Consider the following 22,829-nt stretch of genomic DNA (forward strand, 5'->3'; position numbering starts at 1 on the left):
AAAAAACACCATATACCTGAAAATAAAAATATGAGAATATTTTCTTTGCTGCTAATCTTCTAGTAATTATTCATAGTACACAACCAATTCATTATATCATATTTTTTTTTCGCTTCAGTGTCTCTTTAAATTGCTGTTGCCACTTTGCGATAGATAAATGACTTTTGGGTTGCAGTTTGGGCACTCGGCCTCAAAAAGGTTCGCCACCACTGTCATAATCTAATGTCCCACCATTGCTAGGTTCATGTAAATTTGTCTCCACCCGTTACCACACCTATATTCTGGTCCGTGGCCCACCCATTTTTAGGTGCGGCGCGATAAGCACGCTGCACAACGTGATCCTCATATTTTTGGCACGCTAGCTGCAGTGTGCTGAATTCTGCTGCCTACAGTATGTACAGTATACGCTGTTCTCTAGTGCCTGCACTGTGTGCTGATTTACCTCCAGTGTGCACAGTGTAAGGTGTTACTCTGTGCCTTTACTGATTGTAAACCAGCTATATTGTATGCTGATCCCTGCTACTTTCAGTATGTACAGTATTAGCTGTAAAGCCTGGTACACACATACAATTTTGATTAGCCAATTTTAGCTTTGTTCATAAAATTCATTGTCTGTTGGCCCACTTACTGCACGGGGGTGGTAAAATTGGGGGTCAGTGATTGACCAATCAAAACTGTATGTGCGTATACATCTTTGATCTATGCCTATACTGATTGTAAATTATCTAAATAAAGGACAGGGGGCTCCATCCAATATTTTGATGGGCAGGCCCATTATCTGTAGCTTACACCGCTGCCAAGTTCATGTACATTTGGCCCCACCCATGGCCACGCCCACTCACCTCATGGCCACGCCCATTTTTGCCACCTGGTGCCCACAGGTGCCCCTGATCTCCAAGGACCCTAGAAACGCCCCTGTCCTGGGGTCTTTTGTGGCCTCTCGGATAAGTTTTCTCTGTGCTCTTGGGGTAATTTTGGTCGGCCAGCCACTCCTGGGAAGGTTCATCACTGTTCCATGTTTTTGCCATTTGTGGATAATGGCTCTCACTGTGGTTCGCTGGAGTCCCAAAGCTTTAGAAATGGCTTTATAACCTTTACCAGACTGATAGATCTTAATTACAGTATTTTTATTCTCATTTGTTCCTGAATTTCTTTGGATCTTGGCATGATGTCTAGCTTTTGAGGTGCTTTTGGTCTACTTCTCTGTGTCAGATAGCTCCTATTTAAGTGATTTCTTGATTAAAACAGGTGTGGCAGTAATCAGGCCTGGGGGTGACTACAGAAATTGAACTCAGGTGTGATAAACCACAGTTAAAGCGGAATATAATACTGCATTTCAACTTTGCTCTAAAACATTATTTACAGTATATTATATGCAACCAGCATTTTTTTTTTACTAGACCAGCATTGGAAGGGTTACACAGGGCTTTAAAGTTCCTTTAGATTTCTGCAGACGCATCCGAAGCTGAAATAGATACATTTTGTTTACATAATGTATCTAAGTGTTGAATGTGACTCATCTCTCTCACTGAGAAGGAGCTTGGACGACAGCCAAAGAGTGTGTAACTGTTTATCAATAGATACATGTAACTAAATAGAATGTATCTATCTGAACTTCTGCATATCTCTCCAGGACCTTTAAACCTCTGTGTTTAACCCTTCCAATGCTGGTCTAATAAAAAAAAATGCTTTTTGCATATAATATGCTGTAAATAATATTTTAGAGCAAAGTTGAAATGCAGGGTTATATTCCGCTTTAAGTTATTTTTTAACAAGGGGGGCAATCACTTTTTTACACAGGGCCATGTAGATTTGGAGTTTTTTTTACTCACTAAATAATAAAAACCATCATTTAAAACTGCATTTTGTGTTCAATTATGTTATCTTTGACTAATAGTTAACGGTTTTTGATGAGCAGAAACATTTAAGTGTGACAAACATGCAAAAGAATAAGAAATCAGGAAGGGGGCAAATAGTTTTTCACACCACTGTATACTACCTATACTGGGGCAGCTCTACTACCTATACTGGGGCATCTATACTACCTATACTGGGGCAGCTCTACTACCTATCCTGGGGCAGCTCTACTACCGATACTGGGGCAGCTCTACTACTGATACTGGGGCAGCTCTACTACCCATACTGGGGCAGCTCTACTACCCATACTGGGGCAGCTCTACTACCCATACTGGAGCAGCTCTACTATCCATTCTGGGGCAGCTCTACTACCTACACTGGGGTAGCTATACCACCCATACTGGGGCAGCTCTACTACCTATACTGGGGCAGCTCTACTTCCTATACTGGGGCAGCTCTACTACCCATACTGGGGCAGCTCTACTACCTATATTGGGGCGGCTCTACTACCTATACTGGGGCGGCTCTACTACCTATACTGGGGCAGCTCTACTACATATACTGGGGCAGCTCTACTACATATACTGGGGCAGCTCTACTACCCATACTGGGGCAGCTCTACTACCCATACTGGGGCAGCTCTACTACCTATACTGGGGCGGCTCTACTACCTATACTGGGGCGGCTCTACTACCTATACTGGGGCGGCTCTACTACCTATACTGGGGCGGCTCTACTACCTATACTGGGGCAGCTCTACTACATATACTGGGGCAGCTCTACTACATATACTGGGGCAGCTCTACTACCTATAATGGGGCAGCTCTACTACCCATACTGGGGCAGCTCTACTATCCATACTGGGGAAGCTCACTACCTATACTGGGGCAGCTCTACTACCCATACTGGGGCAGCTCTACTACCCACACTGGGGCAGCTCTACTACCTATACTGAATTCATGATCTTCCCACCCCGGCCATCCACGAAACCTCCCAGATGTGCATGTCACTGTTAACCACACTACCATTCGCCCTACCTCTCAAGCCCGCTGTCTGGGTGTCACCCTGGACTCCGCACTCTCCTTCACTTCCCACATCCAAAACCTCACTAAGTCCTGCAACTTCCACCTTCGTAACATCTGTAAGATTCGCCCTTTCCTGACCTCTGCCACCACCAAACTCCTCATCCATGCCCTCATAATTTCCCGCCTTGACTACTGCAATGCCCTGCTGTCTGGTCTCCCTATGACCCGAACAGCCCCACTGCAGTCCATCATGAATGCGGCAGCCAGAATTATCCACTGCTCCCATCGCTCCACCACGGCGGATCCGCTCCTAGAATCCCTCCACTGGCTTCCTATCCAGTCCAGAATCAGATTCAAGATACTGTGTCTGACCTACAAATCTGTCCACAAAACCTGTCCAACCTACATTTCCGATCTTACTCAGAGGTACACACCTAGCCGCTCACTCCGCTCTTCCAATGAACTTCGCCTAACCGCCCCCCCGAATCACCCAGTCCCATGCACGCCTCCAGGACTTCTCAAGAGCTGCTCCAACACTATGGAACTCCCTACCTCCACCCATTAGGGCAGCCCCCTCCTTCAACATCTTCAAGAAAGCCCTCAAAACTCACCTTTTCACTCTGGCCTACCACCCCTCACAAGTGCTCTAAACCTACAGCTGAACTCTGGTCCCCTACCATTCGTGTCCTTACCTCTCCCTCTAGATTGTAAGCCTTTGGGCAGGGTCCTCCTCCTTTTGTGTCCTACCTGATCTTGCACCTCCATTACTGTGCACCCATGCTATGCATCTGAGTGAACCTAACCTGCCTAATCTCCATGCTCCATCCAGTGACTGACTAAGCATTACCTTGCACTCATACTATGGTGTGTGATCTGGTTTTCTTGTATTCCTGTATTGTCATATTGCTGTATGTCACCCCTAAATATTGTCTGTAACCTAAATTAATGTTCAGCGCTGCGTAATATGTTGGCGCTTTATAAATACAATAAATAATAATAATAATAATAATAATAATAATATACTGGGGCAGCTCTACTACCCATACTGGGGCAGCTCTACTACCCATACTGGGGAAGCTCTACTACCTATACTGGGGCAGCTCTACTACCTCTACTGGGGCAACTCTACTACCCATACTGGGGCAGCTCACTACCTATACGGGGGCAGCTATACTGCCTATTCTGGGGCAGCTGTACTACCTATACTGGGGCAGCTATACTACCTATACTGGGGCAGCTATACTAGCCATACTGGGGCATCTATACTACCTTTACTGGGGCAGCTATACTACTTATACTGGGGAACGACACTACCTATACTGGGGCAACTGTATTACCTATACATGCCCACTTTCCAGTGCATAGACATGCCTTTTTTGGCCATGCCCCCTATTTAGTTCACACCTACCCTTAGAAGAGATCCAGCACCTGCATAGCACCCCCTAAAAAATTCCTGGAGCTGCCCCTGCCTACTTCACTTATGCAAAACAGTAAGCAAGTGAACACTTAATGCTCTTTAGCCTGAAAATCAGGCTGAGACCATTTCTAGTTCGACCTTCAAACAAAGAGGAACACACACATGCACACAAATTAATCTAATTTCTCAGACAAACTGCATCACTCAATCCTTTAACGAAATGGGCTGTACTTGTATAAGCTGTGCTGGCACAGGGGAAAGAGAGCTACAGTCTGCTACAACACAAACAAGACTAGCCTTGCTCACCCTGCTTGAAATTAAGGGAAATGTATGTCTTTCAGGCTGGGTTCACACGTTTGCAATGCATTTTTCAAGCATTTTGCATGCATTTTAATGCAATTGTAGTTCACATATGTGTTTTTTCAGCCAGTTTTACATTTCCATGTATGCAAATCACTAACAAGACAACAGGAAGCAGAAATACAGCTTAAAAAATTATTTTTGGAAAAAACGCATATAAAAAAAGCATGGAAATGCATGAAAAACGCATACCATTGCGTTCCCATTGACTTTCATTATGTGCGTTTTTGATGTGTCAATGAATATTATGCAACAAAACCAGCATTTTTTAAAACACAGGTTTGAAAACGCATATAAAACACATGTGCGTTTTTTCCTGCGGCCCATAGATTTACATTTGCGGCAAAAACGCAGCGTTTTACGCAACGCTAGCGTTTCTGCTATGTGTACACCCAGCCTCAGGATTCATCCCTCCATTATCCTTTTCGCCATTTCCTCATTCATGTATAATAACCTGCATTTGATATAAGAAAAAGACACAGAGAGCCCAATATGGTGTAGTATGCTCAGGACAATAGTGAATAATGTAATGTGAGAAGGTTATACTCACAAACAAGGGTTACCGCTGAGGCAACCACTGTGAATGCAGGTGAGGAGATTAGACCTGTCCTCACTCAGGGTTAAGAAGTCGCTCTCCGTAGATAGAAGAAAGGTACGGGTGGGTCCCCCTTCCACCAAGGGTGGACACTATAATGACTTTGATGAACAGAGGCGCCAGCAGAATAAAAACAATAATTAAAAGTTTTAAAATATGCTGGGGAGGCAGTGGTGGACTTACCTCCGAAAGCAGGCTAGACTACTTGTGTGACATAAATAAACACTTTATTAGTACCCCAATAGATTCGCAGGACCAAGCCCGCTTCATCAGGCAATAAAACAGGGGACAAAACAGTAGCTCTCAGGTACTCCCTCTGGGAGGCGCTATATGTGCTACCTGAGAGCTACTGTTTTGCACCCAAGTCTCCTGCGTCGCCCTCATACGCGCAGTGAAGCGGCGCAGGCACTTGTGCTTGATCTGAGAGGCAGAGAAGGAGATAATAGTATTCAAGGAGAGCTAGACGGGTGAAAGAGGGGTGTTTGCGCTACTGCTCTGATAGTCTTGGAAACAGGGATAGCTAACCAATCCAAGCAGGGTTTGCATACAACAACCTAAGGTACATCGCTTGCCGGTTGGTTGTTGTATACTGGGTACCACATATAGTACAGCACCATTATCTGTACCTGTTTATACAGTATAGCACCAGTACATACAGTACAGTATACAAATGTCCAAGAGTCAAGAGAGGTTGTCTTATAAGGCGAGTATATCCCAAAATGTATATTTTAACTGGAAAAGTTGGGGGTCATCTTATATGCCCAGTTGTCTTATACGCCGGAATATATGGTAGTTACGTTAGGGACTCAGCTTTTTTACTATGTATGTCATGAAGGTATATTACTGTTATTTTTGCAAATAAGGGCTTGTAATTATTGATCAGTTTAAAAAAAAATACAAAGCAGAAAAAATACACCTTTATTTCAAAATACTATATTTTCATCATACATTGTACTACAGACATAATATAAACATTGTAATAACCAGGACATATGGGCAAATAAAATGTCAGTTTTATTTACTGTAGCATTATGTTACAACTATAGGGAATCAAATTAGAGAAATAGTATTTTTTTTCTCTTTTTTTCCATTAAAATGCATAGAAAATAAAGTAATTACTAAAAACAAATATAACCCCCTAAAAAGTCTAATTTGTGGTGAAAGAAACAAGATATAGATTATTTAGGTGTGATAAGTAGTGATAAAGTTATTGATGGATGAAAGGGAGGAGCGCTGAAATATGAAAATTGCTCTGGTTATGGTCCATAAGGGGAAAACCCCTTTGTGGTGAAGTGTTTAAACAAACTTTTTGGTGATTGGCTGCCCCTCTCGCCAAATGTTCAGATTTTTATGAGACACTTCTGCTGGCACAACTAATGCTGCTATGTGCTGCTGAAGATATCTCCGTAGTCACGGCTCCTACCCTCCCCAAATTTTGAGGAGATGGAGTGGACCCCTCCTCCTCCCTGATCTACGTTTGTGCCAAATTGCAGCTCCCGTGCCCCTACTTACCATATACTTTTGCTGGTATTACTATGCTGCATATGCTGTAACTGACACCTACATTGTATGAATAAAAGGACATGCTTGTTGCTCCATTTTGCAGCAATGCCAAAAATCTGTTTTAGCCATAGTCAAGCCACTTTTTACTGTCTCAGAGCACACTGCAAGGAGTATACTGTAACTTGCTTCCACTAACGTTGTCTGCTTGCATTGGTAGTGCGGACTTTTCCTACAGCACATCAACAGTTATAATGATGCGATCCGCATCACTTCGTCTCCATGAAGTTGTAGCTTTCCCTCTGTGCCAACACCCTCCGCTCTCCCATAGTGTTCGTTATATAACTTCTGGCCCACAGGCCGTTGATGCAGAGCACATTGCTTTCCAGGAAGTGGCTGCTCTCCCTCACCCACAGTCATTGCTCTGCCTCCCCCTCCGCTCTCTGTAGCTCCGTATTTGATATAGGACTACAAAAAAAAAAACACTGCGAAAATCTGTCTGTGAATGTGACTCCGGCGGCCATTTATTAGTAGTCCTATAGTGAAAAAGGGACTCCAAAGAGCAGAGGGGGGAGGCAGAGTGACTTCAGGTGAGAAAAACTGGCGACTTCCTTTAAAGCAAATAATGTGTGCTGCAGCAACCACCTGCAGGCCTCAAGCAATTAAAACTAAAGAAAATGTAGCTTTGGGAGCCACTAGAAAAAGCTTGGTGGACCGCAGATGGCCTGGGGGCCAGACTTTGGACACCCCTTCACTAAACTAAATGTTGACTGTAGTTATCTATCTCATGGTGATTATTAACACTTTTCAGAGTTCCATATTCCATTCTGTATATATTTCAGTTTAAAAAAAAAATAAAAAATAAAGAGAGCACCAAATGATCTGTATAAAAGATGTAAATCTTATTGGATTTTTACACTATGGAGGGTTCAGAAAGTCTGAATCAGAACATTGTGCTTGCCGACTTAAAATCTAAACTGCCCTCATCTTTCTACCGGTCCTTCTAACCCTTGGACATAACAACCCCTCCCTTCCTCCTTTGGGTTTCACCAATTGTCCATACATCTACTACTCACCCAAGTGCACACACTCATATATATCATCAGACAATTTAGGCATTAATAAATATGTACATTTTTATTTAATACTAATATCAACCCCATTCATGATTCCAAACACGCACAGATTTCCCTACATGCCAAACCTTCTCTATCTTTCCAACACCCCCTCCCCTCTGCCTTCCATCTTTACCTACAACTAAGTGCCCAAGCAATTGTACTACATTCAATCTATCATCTCTTTATGCTCGGATTATTCACTGCGCATACTTCAATCCCTGAAGGCTGACCTCCAATGACAAGAACCTCAGTTTTAGTTTAACCACCCTGGCGTTCTATTGAGATCGCCAGGGCGGCTGCGGAAGGGGTTTTTTTTAATTAAAAAAAACTATTTCATGCAGCCAACTGAAAGTTGGCTGCATGAAAGCCCACTAGAGGGCGCTCCGGAGGCGTTCTTCCGATCGCCTCCGGCAAGCATAAGTAACAAGGAAGGCTGCAATGAGCAGCCTTCCTTGTTTGGCTTTCCTTGTCGCCATGGCGACGAACGGAGTGACGTCAGCCGCCTCTGATCCAGCCCTTAGCGCTGGCCGGAACTATTTGTTCCGGCTGCGCAGGGCTCGGGCGGCTGGGGGGACCCTCTTTCGCAGAGTGGCAGCGATCAGGCAGCACACGCGGCTGGTAAAGTGCCGGCTGCGTGTGCTGCTTTTTATTTGAACAAAATCGGCCCAGCAGGGCCTGAGCGGCACCCTCTGGCGGTAATGGACGAGCTGAGCTCGTCCATACCGCTAAGGTGGTTAAGCTAGTTGTCATTCATCCACTCAGCTAAGCATGTGTTTATTTTTAGAATGGGGTCTGTAATGTCGGGTTTGAATGACAAATATTGCTGGGTGTCATGAGTATAGCAGTGGTATGTCAGACCGTGATTTTGGATGATTTTTCCGAGCGGCAGAATGTGTATGGTGAACAACAGAGCTGATCGTATCGAGCCTTGGGGCACACCATAGTTTAGTGCTAAAGGGTTGGACCCGAAAGGCCCCAAGGCTACACTTTATGTTCTGCCAGCCAGGAAGATGGAGAACCATTGGAGGACTAAACCATTAATGCCAGAATACTCTTGCAGCCTGTTAAGCAAGATTCATGATCATTAATAATTGATCCAAGATATGGTTTACATTTTAACATATGTTTAATATAGGTTACCTTCCAACTCCATTATAGTTTGTTTATATTGCTGCATGAATAGTACATTTGATTTACTGTTTATTTTACTAAAATTCTTTCTAGGTTGATTTGTGTTTTTATCAGTCAAATAGCAGATTTGTCTGTCCTTTTAAAGCAGGACTGTTACTATAAAAATCAAATTTAAACAGCAACTGGTCTGAGTGTATTAAGTGATAAAAATGCTAATCCTGCATTCAATTTTTTTTAGGAGCACTGGCCCTTTAATTGCCATTGCCATTGGCTGGCAAATCAGTTGCATGCTGGGGGTCTTTTTGTCTATAATATATTCCTCCTCTTTCCTTTATTTTCCACTCCTTTTAATGACATAAACAGTGCACTTCCTAATATAGACCTCAGTGGGAGTGTCTGTAGACTCTGGTAGGAGGGCGGGTAACAAATACACAATTAGCAAGAGGAGAAAAAAGAGTAAGGATGAAAATGATTTCAGGATTAGCTTCATTCAAATATAACCAAGATAGAACATGTCTAGAATAGGGTTCTCTGCTTTTCCTTTATAAAATTCACAGGAATCATAACATGGAAAGTGCAATACACCTGTTATGTAAGTAGAACTAGTATTTATGTACTTAAATGTGTTTTTTATTTCTAGGTTAGCATGGGTGTCACTTGTTCTTTAAAGTGTAACTGTCGGGCATAACATCAGAAATCAATTCTTTATTTTTATCTGGTGAACAAGTAATAAGGATGCTAACTAGGCAATCCAAAAGTTAAAATCACTATTACTTTTCTTGTTGATAAATGATCATTCCCCATTTTACCTGACTTGTATTTGGTACACACAAAATATGGTATGCAAAAAGGAAGTTGCAGGGAATTCTGGGTTGTCCTTTTTTGCTTCTCTTCTTTACCCTCACACTTAACTAATGCAGCCTGATTGGCTGAAGCCTCTTTCCCTCCTGTTTTCCCCTCCCACACCTCTGTTCCTCTCTGATTTGCCAGTATTTCTCATGCTGAGACAATGCACTTTCTATAGTGGAGGGTGGGCAATGCATACACAATCAGGCAGAGAAGAGTAAGGGAGGAAATTACATCAGGATTGGCTTCAAAATAGCCACACTTAAAATGGAAAATGCTAAGAAGAATTGTTTCTTTTTTTTTTACTGTAGAAAAATCACGAAGATCAAAATGTGGACAGTGCAATACATATGTTATGTAAGTAGAGCAAGTATGTATCTACTTATATATGTGTTTTTTGTTTTTGTTTTTCTGAGATAGTATGGCTGACAGCTCCTCTTTAAGAACTTCTCTACATAAGAAATACCAAAATATAACCAGCAGAGGGAGCTCTAAACCCATTTTTCCATTTCATGAATGCTCACTTGTTCACATACAATTTACTATTTATTTTAAACTCTGCCATTTGTCTAAATGTTACTTATTATAAGACCAATTAGCCTTAGCTAATTAAACTGGCTTCATTAGCAAGCTCCAGTGCCTAGGCAGTATTGTTTGTGAAGTAGAGGATGTATCTACAAGTATTAATATACTACAAATATGTGGTATCCACTAACCCAGGTGCAGATCTTGATCTCAAAGAGGGTGTAGCGGCAGCCTGGAGAAGAGCTAATCTGTGGCATGGGTACTGATAGACATCTGGGGATTGAAGAAGCACCAGGTGAGTAAATCTTTTTTTTTTTTTTATAGTCTCTATGTTATAATGAATTACGGTAGCCGTAATTCTATTTACTTACCTGCTCTGCCCTAAGGTACACCATATAAGGCAAGGGGGTCGGGTGACACAGATTTTCTTGCCTGGGGTGACAACAAGGCCAGAAATGGCTCTGTATGGACAGGCTTGCAAAGATTTTAGATTCCAAGTAGGATGACATCCCAGATATTCAGACAGATAGTCTGTAAGCAGTTGGCTTTCTCCAAATCTCAGCAATTAGCTTTCGTGCATTTAATGAAGGAATAGTTGACTGCTCAGTCAGTACCCCCTCTTAAAGTGGACCCAAATTAAAAATACAAGATTTCAGAAATAAAATCTATTTTCTTAATGATAATAATAAATAGCAGCCTTTTTTCAGCTGCATGATGACAAATATAAAATATTTTACATTTATTGGAGGAACCCCTCCCTTCCTTTCGTATTGCCGGGATTTGTCCGGCAAACTGGTGGAGCAGATAAAAAACAAAAACTAAACACAGTCTGCTGCTACTGATAATGTCACAGGGGAGGTGATCTCAGCTTGTGTGAGACTTCACATAGACGACTGTGTGGGAGGGTAGCTGATGACAAACACACCCATGATCTAAAACCTCCTACTAAGCTCAGAAGCAATGGCTGCCACCTGTATAACCCTAGTTATGAAAAGAGAAGGGTGAAAAGCATGCACTGAAATGCTCATAGGCTTGAAGGAGTGTTCATTTATCTTTGTATGTGTCAGAGTGGTGCAACTAAATATTTTGAATTAAAAAAATGTTTGGTTTTGGTCCGCTTTAAGCATGGAGGGGAGAGAAGCCACCAGCAACATATTCGATGATGTAGAATATGTTGAAAAGGATCCTAAGGGAGGGGTGTAAGAAGATTAAAGAGGTTTAGAATGCCTCTTGTGGTAAGGTAAGATTTTTTAAATAGGCAAAGACTGACTAAATAATTTACAAATGAATAATTCAAAAATAATCAATTTTATTCACTAAGCTATATTTATTAAATTTCCTCTTTAAAGGGACTCCAAACAGTGCAGAAACTATGGAAAGATTCATATCATTTTAAAGCTCTCTTTCTCCTCTTTCCAATGATATATAAACCGTCGCCCTACTCCTTTTAATTTTCGCTATTTTCGCGATTGAAATTGCCGCGGCCGCGATTTCAATCGCGAAAATAGAGAAAACTAAAAGGCGTAGGGCGACGATTTAGATGTCGCCAGAAAGAGGAGAAAAAGAGCTTTAAAATGATATCCATCTTTCCATAGTTACATTGTATTACACAGGGCGACTTTTTCTGCTGAATGGAGCTGCTGACACTGGGGAAAGTGTCGCCCTGTGTAATACAAGTAACTATGGAAAGATGGATATCATTTTAAAGCTCTCTTTCTCTTTCTGGTGACACCTAAATCGTCGCCCTACACCTTTTAGTTTTCTCTATTTTCGCGATTGAAATTGCGCTCGCGACAATTTCAATCGCGAAAATAGCAAAAACTAAAAGGCGTAGGGTGGTGTTTTATATATTATTGGAAAGAGGAGAAAGAGAGCTTTAAAATGATATGCATCTTTCCATAGTTTCTGCACTGCTCGGAGTCCCTTTAAGTCATAGACAGCCATATCCACCATAGTTTCTGTGTAGAGCCAAAACGGTGAAATAAACTCTTTAAAAAAAAAATATATATATATATATAGATACTATTTTCATTTTAAAAGACAAGGAATTGCAGTTACTCCCATAATGCATTGCTTTTACAAATTGAATGAATATGCCAGTAATTCCTGACCTCACTTGTGCATTCCTTCATTTAATTACTGTCATTATATTCTTTATGAATTAATATTTGTTACTTAAAAATGTCATTTAGAATAAAAACTATAATGTAGAATGTATGTTTAGTGTAAAATTATTTTCTAACACAAGATGGCAGCATAAGACACTTTTCTGATCTATTTTGAGCAGAATATACTTTGTGCCACTAGATGGCAGGAAATCAATGCAACACATATCGATGAAAACTTAGTTTCACTATTGAGAACTTTGATACAGTAATTTTTATGTCTAAAAGCCTAGTAACAACAGAAGCTAACAACTAAAATCAAATTAAAAATGTTATTAAACAACACAATTTGAATGTACAGACAATCAAATGGCACAACATAACATTGGAAATATTAAAATATTGCTCAACATTGCACATTTTACCTCCTGCTCATCTTCTCCAGTGTGCCCAGACTTTTATATCTGCCTTTTGTTACAGTGCTCAATTACACTGAAAAGGATTAGGGGAAATGCATTCATCAGCAGGCACATCACAGATTTTAAAGAGACTCAGAGATGAAAAAATAAGAAGAATCCATACTTACCTGGGGCTTCCTTCAGCCCCATAAACACGTGTGAGTCCCTCGCCGTCCTTCCGCAGTCTGCTGTTCAGCCGTGACCAGCCCCGGTAGCTGGCTCAGTCGGGATCAGTCTGGGCCTTCTGCGCATGCGCTGACCTACTGCGCATACGCAGTAGACCCGGACTGAAGTGACTGAGCAATCTACCTGGGCTGATCATGGCTGAACGGCAGACCACGGGAGCACAGGGAGGGACTCGCACATGTTTATGAGGCTGAAGGAAGCCCTGGGTAAGTATCGATGATTCTTAGCTTTTTCATCTCTGATTCTCTTTAAAGAGGAACTGTAACGACAAAACGGCCCCTGGGGGGTACTCACCTCGGGTGGGGGAAGCCTCAGGATCCTAATGAGGCTTCCCACGCCGTCCTGCGTCCTTCGGGGGTCTCGCTGTAGCCCTCCGTACAGCCGTGACGCAATATTTACCTTCCTGGCTCCTGTGCAGGCGCTCTGATGGCTGTCGGCGCCGAAGTAGGTGGAAATACCCGATCGCCGTCGGGTCTGCTCTACTGCGCAGGCGCAAGTTTCCGGCGCCTGCGCAGTAGAGCGGACCCGACGGAGATCGGGTATTTCCGTCTATTTCCGTGCCGAAAGTCGCCACAGCGCCCCCGCTGGAGCCAGCAAAGGTAAATATTGAAGCTACAGTCGGCTCTGTCGCCGGCTGTTCGGAGGGCTGCAGCGAGACCCCCGTGGGACAGAGGACGGCGTGGGAAGCCTCATTAGGATCCGGAGGCTTCCCCCACCCGAGGTGAGTACCCCCCAGGGGAGGTTTTTGTTGTTACAGAGTCTCTTTAAGGTGAAATGGTCTTTGATTGCTCCATTAAATTTCTATTATTGTGTATTTATACAGCTCTTACATCTTCTGCAGCACTTTATACAATTTATAGTCATGTCCTTAACTGTCCCTCAGAGGAGCCAATCTCTACCATAGTCATGGTCTAGTGCCTCTATAATTTTCTAAGACAATTAATTTATAAATATGTTTTTGGGATGTGCAGGGAAACTGGAGTGCCTGGAGGATACCCAGACATACTCAGAGAATCAGGGCTGGATTTCTGGGAAGGCCACAAAGGCCATGGCCTTGGACGATAAAAAATCAGATAAAATCAGAAAGGCGGCAGGACTTGGAGAGAGAAGAGGTCACATGTCAAAGTGAATCATCTCTTCTGGTCCACAGCGCAGCTGCCCTGCTTTACACTGATGCCTGAATTTCAGAGATACCAATACTTTTACCTTTACTTCCTGGTGTGTTATGAAAGTCAGCATCTGCTGTCACCTGGTGATTATCCCATCCTCTCTATGATGGAGCTGTTTCCCCAGTCACCTCCTATGATGCCACATCCAGGGCTGATTCTCTCATGCAGCAAGGTGAAACATTTGCATCAGGCACAGAGATTTCAGGGGCAGCATTTTTTTGGGAATGTAGTGGCTGAGGGTGAGCAGTTTGTTTGTCACAGACTCACAGCCAGCGTGCTATTGTGTTGAGCTGCAGCATGTCATGTGAGAACGTTAAATGAAGCAGAGTAAATTGTCAGGTGCTGTGCGATCATTCCAAATCGGGGGGTGGGGGCGCATCCTCACAAGTTTGCCTTAGGCGGCAAAAAGTCTAGAACTGGCCCTTGCCACATCTGTTAACAGGTACCTACACTGAAAATGCAGACCAACATAGTGGCATATTTAGAAGAGAAGCTATTAACCCTTTTGGGTGTGCTGTGGACTGCGGGTGTAAGGCCCTAAGTTACAGTGTCAACTCACACTGCTGGACAGGACACAACATCATTCCACTGGAAATCTTCACAGATGCCCCAAAATCTGAAAGACAAATGTACATCACCATAAATAAAGGGGAATGAAAAATATTTTTATAAAATAAGTAAAGCATGGGATTAAATGACAAAACGTTGATAAAACCCAGTTGCAATGCTACACTACGAAAACACAACAGTCATAACTTCTAGTATTGTGCCTCATATATATATATATATATATATATATATATATATATATATATATATATATATATATATATATATATATATATATACATATACATATATATATATATATACATATATATATATATATATATATATATATATATATACACATATATATATATATATACATATATATATATATATATACATATATATATATATATATATATATATATATATATATATATATATATATACATATATATATATACACATATATATATATATATATATATATATATATATATATATATATATATATATATATATATATATGGTATAGATCATACTCCATATTTAACCACTTGAGGACCACAGTCTTTTCGCCCCTTAAGGACCAGAGCCTTTTTCTCCATTCAGACCACTGCGGCTTTCGCGGTTTATTGCTCGCTCATACAACCTACCACCTAAATGAATTTAACCTCCTTTTCTTGTCACTAATACAGCTTTCTTTTGGTGCTATTTGATTGCTGCTGCGAGTTTTACTTTTTATTATATTCATCAAAAAAGACATGAATTTTGTCAAAAAAATGACTTTTTTAACTTTCTGTGCTGACATTTTTCAAATAAAGTAAAATTTCCTATACATTTGAGCGCGAAAGTTATTCTGCTACATGTCTTTGATAAAAAAAAAAAAAACATTCAGTGTATATTTATTGGATTTGGTAAAAGTTATAGCGTTTACAAACTATGGTGCCAAAAGTGAATTTTCCCATTTTCAAGCATCTCTGACTTTTCTGCGCACCTGTCAGGTTTCATGAGGGGCTAAAATTCCAGGATAGTACAAATACCCCCCAAATGACCCCATTTTGGAAAGAAGACATCCCAAAGTATTCAGTGAGAGGCATGGTGAGTTCATAGAAGATTTCATTTTTTGTCACAAGTTAGCGGAAAATGACACTTTGTGACAAAAAAAAAAAGTTTCCATTTCTTCTAACTTGCGACAAAAAAAAATGAAATCTGCCACGGACTCACTATGCTCCTCTCTGAATACCTTGAAGTGTCTACTTTCCAAAATGGGGTAATTTGTGGGGTGTGTTCACTGTCCTGGCATTTTGGGGGGTGCCTAATTGTAAGCACCCCTGTAAAGCCTAAAGATGCTCATTGGACTTTGGGCCCCTTAGCGCAGTTAGGCTGAAAAAAAGTGCCACACATGTGGTATTGCCGTACTCAAGAGAAGTAGTATAATGTGTTTTGGGGTGTATTTTTACACATACCCATGCTGGGTGGGAGAAATATCTCCGTAAATGACAATTTTTTATTTTTTTTTACACACAATTGTCTATTTATAGAGATATTTCTCCCACTCAGCATGGGTATGTGGAAAAATACACCCCAAAACACATTATACTACTTCTCCTGAGTACGGCGATACCACATGTGTGGCACTTTTTTGCACCCTAACTGCGCTAAGGGGCCCAAAGTCCAATGAGTACCTATAGGATTTCACAGGTCATTTTGAGAAATTTGGTTTCAAGACTACTCCTCACGGTTTAGGGCCCCTAAAATGCCAGGACAGTATAGAAACCCCACAAATTACCCCATTTTAGAAAGAAGACACCCCAAGGTATTCCGTTAGGAGTATGGTGAGTTCTTAGAAGATTTTTTTTTTCTTGTCACAAGTTAGCGGAAATTGATTTTAATTGTTTTTTTTTCACAAAGTGTCATTTTCCGCTAACTTGTGACAAAAAATAAAATCTTCTATGAACTCACCGTACTCCTAACAGAATACCTTGGGGTGTCTTCTTTCTAAAATGGGGTCATTTGTGGGGTTCCTATACTGCCCTGGCATTTTAGGGGCCCTAAACCGTGAGGAGTAGTCTTGAAACCAAATGTCGCAAAATGACCTGTTAAATCCTAAAGGTACTCATTGGACTTTGGGCCCCTTAGCGCAGTTAGGGTGCAAAAAAGTGCCACACATGTGGTATCGCCGTACTCAGAAGAAGTAGTATAATGTGTTTTGGGGTGTATTTTTACACATACAGATGCTGGGTGGGAGAAATATCTTTGTAAATGACAATTATTTGATTTTTTTTACACACAATTGTCCATTTACAGAGAGATTTCTCCCACCCAGCATGGGTATGTGTAAAAATACACCACAAAACACATTATATTACTTCTCCTGAGTACGGCGATACCACATGTGTGACACTTTTTTGCAGCCTAGGTGCGCTAAGGGGCCCAACGTCCTATTCACAGGTCATTTTGAGGCATTTGTTTTCTAGACTACTCCTCACGGTTTAGGGCCCCTAAAATGCCAGGACAGTATAGGAACCCCACAAGTGACCCCATTTTAGAAAGAAGACACCCCAAGGTATTCCGTTAGGGGTATGGTGAGTTCATAGAAGATTTTATTTTTAAAAAAAGCAAAGAAAAAATGTTTTTTAAACTTGGAAGAATGACAGTTTAAAACCATTTTTCTTTGCATTTGTAAGATCGATTTTTTTAAAAACTACAATGTCTTTTTGAAAAATTATTTTTTTGACTTGTACCCACTATTCTCCCTAACATATGCACCGCTTTCGGTAGCAATAGCATGTATGGGGGCTTTGCTATTAACTGCCAAATTACGCGAAAATTAAGCGGCAAATTACGCAAAATTATAAAATACTACTATAACATACAAAATCAATTACGATTTTCCCTGAAATGTCGCATTACGATGTGAAAATGCGAATTTCAATGCGAAATTTCGCACATGTGAAATTTCGGCCCATCACTGCTTTTTCACCTACTTTTTGGTATTTTTTCCTTGCAAAGCGCTGAAGATTATTTTAAATACAAGAAGAAAAATTATCTCCTAGGAGAAAATGTGAATTGCATATGGACCATAGTCTCCAAATGCCTGATGCATCAGGATTCGGCTGTTAATAATTGTGTATTCCTATCTCCTGCTCTTTTCAGTCTTGGTATTTGTTGTTGTATCTAAAACCGTAGTGATGCTATACCATGCCGCCTTTCAATAGAAAGTCAGGAGACACATGGCCATTCATAATTGCTAATTTATGGGAGGGGATTCTGTCTTTGGCCCTCTAAGTGGTCATTACAATGTAAAGGAAGCCACAAGGGCATTTTATACAGTACACGACAAACCATGCGTTACAGCCGGAAAAATACAACCCTTGCATGGGAATGTGCCAAATTGTCCATTGTTAGCAGCATGAGCTATAATTATTAAGAGCTATGATTACATCTGAATCTTTCTGGCAGATTTTGGCGAAAACTATTCACTACCATTGGATGTGATTGACTTCAGTGTTGGTCACTCCATTTTTTGGGATCATGTCACACAGTACATAAAGTAAGAGGCCATTATTGAGTTTATATTTTATAAAATGCAAGTCTCAGTATTACACTGACCCTGGGGATTTGTTTAAAGAAAATGACTCCAGGAAATTCAAATGTGGAAGTCAACACCATACATCTTGTATTGGTAGTGCTATGGCCATAAAAGTGGTAATCTTACCTAAGCTGTAGTTTTTGTTTAGCAAGTTGCAAATATTATCTATTTCTGAGAACTATCTAGCTAAATTTCAAATATTAAAAGCTCTGGAGGCTTAGGAGGGGAGTGTCACATTTTCTGTGTTATTTTTCTGTCTGCCAGATCTGCACAAATAGCCTCCAGGAATGTGCTATAAGATATTTTGGGCTACATTTGAGATGTCAAGCCTCAATCTGTATTTCTTGCAAGCAGTTTGAAGGCCCCTAAGACAGAAATGTTTTATATATTTCAAATATATATATATATATATATATATATATATATATATATATATATACTGTATATGCAGTGTATATATATATATATATATATATATATATATATATATATATATATATACATATATATATAATATACACAGGGGCATAGCAATAGCGGTTGTAGAGGTTGCAACCGCATCGGGGCCCTTGGGCTAGAGGGGCCCCAAAGGGCCCTTCCTCAACTGCAGTATTAGTTCTCTATTGGCCCTGTGCTCATAATAATCCCTTCCATAGATTCTTTGAATAGTGGTAATCATTAACAAACTGTTCCCCACCCCCTTCGTGCACCGGCTCTGACACTGTAATTGTTAGGATTCCTCCTGTGACGTGTTCTGTCCATTGCAGGCAGAGCTGCAAATGGACAGTTCTGGTGTAACAAACGCTGAAGAGGCAGCCGTGGTGAACAGCGCTACCACCGCAGCTGACTCCAGCTTCCTGTCTAGCAGTGTATCCGGGCCTCAGGCGTCTAGCACGCCAAGGACGGAACTGTCCGTTGCACATAGGGTCGCCTTGTCGCGTGCGCGCGCACAGACAGGACCTTTATGCGGGGAGGAGGCGCGTCAGCTGACTGGACGGTCGGCTGACGTCAGAGGAGACGCTCGCCGCTCCTCATTGGTTGATAGGAGGGGGCGTGCCAGAAGGGTCTCCTCTGCTTCATAAGCCTAGCTGTATCACTCGCAACTTGTCTGCTGTTGCGAATACTTGGTGTTAGCGCTCGGACGCTTAGATAGTTCCGGTGTGCTTTGATCCTGGAGGAAACCGGGGATTTCACGGCGAATACTTGGTGTTAGCGCTCAGACGCTTAGATAGTTCCGGTGTGCTTTGATCCGGGAGGAAACCGGGGATTTCACACAAGATAGGAATTGTTTGACAGCCTTAAAGATTATACTTTACTGTGTTATTATTTGTGCATGACTCTGTCTCGTTCTGACCACTCTTCTGCTCAGTGATTCTGTACCTTTGCCCATCTGATCTTGCTGCCGACTCTGCCTGTTTATATCTTCCTGTCTCTGTCTTCCGATGTTGTACTGCATCTGTCTGTTGCCAAACCCGATCTGTCTGACCACTCTACTCTCACTAGAGGGCCCTTGACTCTGGTGAGGAGCGCTGTACTGATAGTACCTAGTTGTCACATCAGCTTCTGATATTCCAGTATTATAGGTGATTCTGCAGATCACCATATAATCAGGTATATATCTGCATTATAGGTGATACTGCAGATCACCTAATAATCAGAATTCTGTTCCTTGCTGACACAAATCGTTACAAAACACCAGACCAAAATGTCTATGGACACACTGGGTAACCAGGTTGAGGCCTTGACCACAGCGGTGAATGATTTAACCGTATTGGTCAATACCCAACAGACTCAGATCACCCAGCTGTCTGGGGTGGTCCGCACCCTCCAGACTGCAATTGTACCAGTGCAGTCCCCTCCAGTTATAGAGCCTAGAAAGCCTATGCCGGGAAAATTTTCAGGGCACACATCTGATTTCCAGAATTTCAGAAACCGCTGCCTTTCTTACTTTGAGATGAGACCTATTTCATCAGGGACTGGAAGTCACAGGGTAACCTTCATTAAAACACTTTTATCAGGGGATTCACAGACATGGGCTTACAGTCTTCCTAGTGGTCATGAGGCATTAACTTCAGAATTTTTTCAAATCTATGGCTATCATATTCGATGATCCAGATATCGTAGTCACTGCTGAGAGGAAACTTAAAAATCTCAGGCAGGGACAGAACACCGCTGAGACCTATGCTGCAGAGTTTAGACGGTGGGCAGTATCGGCTAGGTGGGGACAATTCGCCTTGTTAGACTGTTTCTTATCTGGGTTATCCGACCCCGTTGTGGATGTAATGCTAAGTCATCCTGAACCCAAGACTGGTGACGATGCGATCTCACTTGCAGTAAGAATAGATCGCCGTATTCGTTATCAAAAGCAAGCTCGTGGTAGACACTCTGTGAGGTCGGTACCCGTCACCTCTCCTACCCCTTCTCTTCCTCAGGATGAACCAATGCAGATCGGACATTCTAAATTGTCAGAGGTCGAGAAAAATCGGAGACGGTCAGAGGGGCTCTGTCTATATTGCGCAGAAAAGGGCCATATAGTACAGAACTGTCCTAAAAAGGCGGAAAACTCTGCTGCCTAGGAATAGCTAGAGGTACTACCCTAGGCTAATCAGTGTTACCTCTACTTGATAATCAGTTACTACTCCCTTGTTCTATTTCCTGGGAAAATCAAGTCCGGTCTACCCAGGCATTTATAGACTCGGGTTCAGCCGCCAATTTTATAGATTATGATTTTGTTAAGAAATTGGGGATTCCGGGGGGGGGGGGGGGGGCGCATGCGCGACGCGCTGAAGGAAGGAAGCAGCTAGATGTAGCTCCGTACTTGCCGGGCTACAAAAACCGCTTGCAGGGGTAATTCGCACAACGCCAGAAGCTAAATTCTTCAGCCACCCCTCCATAAAGCTGCGGTGCATGTCCCAGAGGAAAAAGATCGGGGCTTCCAGGCGCCAGAGAGCTGTGACGGACTACTTTCTAAGGCCACGGGATTCCAGCATGCCTTCCCAAGATGGCCGCGCCTCACCCACGCCATCACAAGACTCCCTGTCGGAAGGAGGCGCGGACTGGACAACTACCAAACCAGAACGGTCACGCACCCTAACTAAACAGGACTTGGAGGACAGTTTAGAGCAAATGTACACCCGCCTCGCAGGCAAATTTCAATCGGAACTCCGGCGAGTGGAGGCCTCCCTCACCCAAGAGATCGCGTCACTCGGTTCCCGGACGGATGTTCTGGAGACCAAGCATGATGAGCTACTGGCCTTGCATAAAGCCCTTCAAAAGGAACACCGAACTCTAAACGCAACGGTACAAGCATTACAAGCCCAGTCAGAGGACCTGGATAACAGAACCAGGAGAAATAACCTCCGTATACGGGGCCTACCAGAATCCTATCAGGAACTTGTACCTCATGTTATGGCCATCTTTCAGAAACTGCTTCCAGACACCGCAACTGAGGCCTTTCTATGTGACAGAATTCACAGGGCACTTAGAGTACAGCCCCCACCTGAAAAACCACCCAGGGATATCGTCTTGTGCCTGAAAGACTTTTTAACAAAGGAACAGACACTAAAAGCGGCCAGATCCACTACCAACTTGCAATATGAGGAACATTCAATACAGATTTTCCAGGACCTGTCACCCACTACGCTGGAAAAGCGCAAGGCGATGAAAAATGTAACTTCAGTGCTCTCAAAGGCCCAAATCCGATATCGCTGGGGGTTTCCCTTTAAGCTGATAGTTACGGAAAACTGAATCACCCATATCGCTCAGTCACCTAGCGATGGCAACAAGATGTTACAAAAAATTGGGCCTACAAAGAGCTCCCTCACCATTAAAAGGAGCAAGTCAAAAACCGCTCTCGCCTATCTGATCTCAACGCTCGCAAAAATCCAACAACCTGCCAGCATCTCGATCCTCCTCTCCAGATCCTCCATGAAGGATGGGTGATATCATCTTAAATTTTGTTTTTTGCATATTATGTCTTTTTGTTACCTAATCGCAGCCCCGAACTTTATATTTTTTGTACACTCCAGGTTCATACCTTGCAGTGACTTGCTACGCACTTTATTTCAAGCATGTCTGGCGGTTTTCCCGAAGCCAGGCTCTGCGCATTTAGCGTTACCCCCCTCAGCCTTCTCTTCTTGGGAGGTTGTTGATTCTCAGGACTCATCTCCCACTAATAAGAGGGGACGCAGCCTGTAGATTTAAAAATTTTGTTGTGTTTTCTATTCATTAATGGACTTGGTCCAGGTTAATATGTTTTACTTGTTTACACTAGTTATGATGTTTACTTCTATGCAAAATGATCAACCTCAGACACCTCATTCCAATAACCCTTTTCACTTAATGACTTGGTACCCAGGACAGCCAATGGATGACATAGCCTCTTGTATTCCCA

At 42.2% G+C, this 22,829-nt stretch overlaps 1 protein-coding gene across 4 annotated transcripts in view; it reads left to right on the forward strand.

Moving 5' to 3' along the window:
* Positions 1-22,829, forward strand: part of P4HA2 (prolyl 4-hydroxylase subunit alpha 2) — a 634,411-nt gene that overhangs the window by 363,140 nt on the left and 248,442 nt on the right. For all 4 annotated transcript variants that reach the window (XM_068277452.1, XM_068277451.1, XM_068277450.1 and 1 more), the window contains one exon: positions 10,570-10,669. The gene's annotated coding sequence lies outside the window, so the exon portion shown is untranslated. The remainder of the gene's footprint in view (positions 1-10,569; positions 10,670-22,829) is intronic.

This window comes from Hyperolius riggenbachi, chromosome 3 (assembly GCF_040937935.1).
Source record: "Hyperolius riggenbachi isolate aHypRig1 chromosome 3, aHypRig1.pri, whole genome shotgun sequence".
Classification (NCBI taxonomy): domain Eukaryota; kingdom Metazoa; phylum Chordata; class Amphibia; order Anura; family Hyperoliidae; genus Hyperolius; species Hyperolius riggenbachi.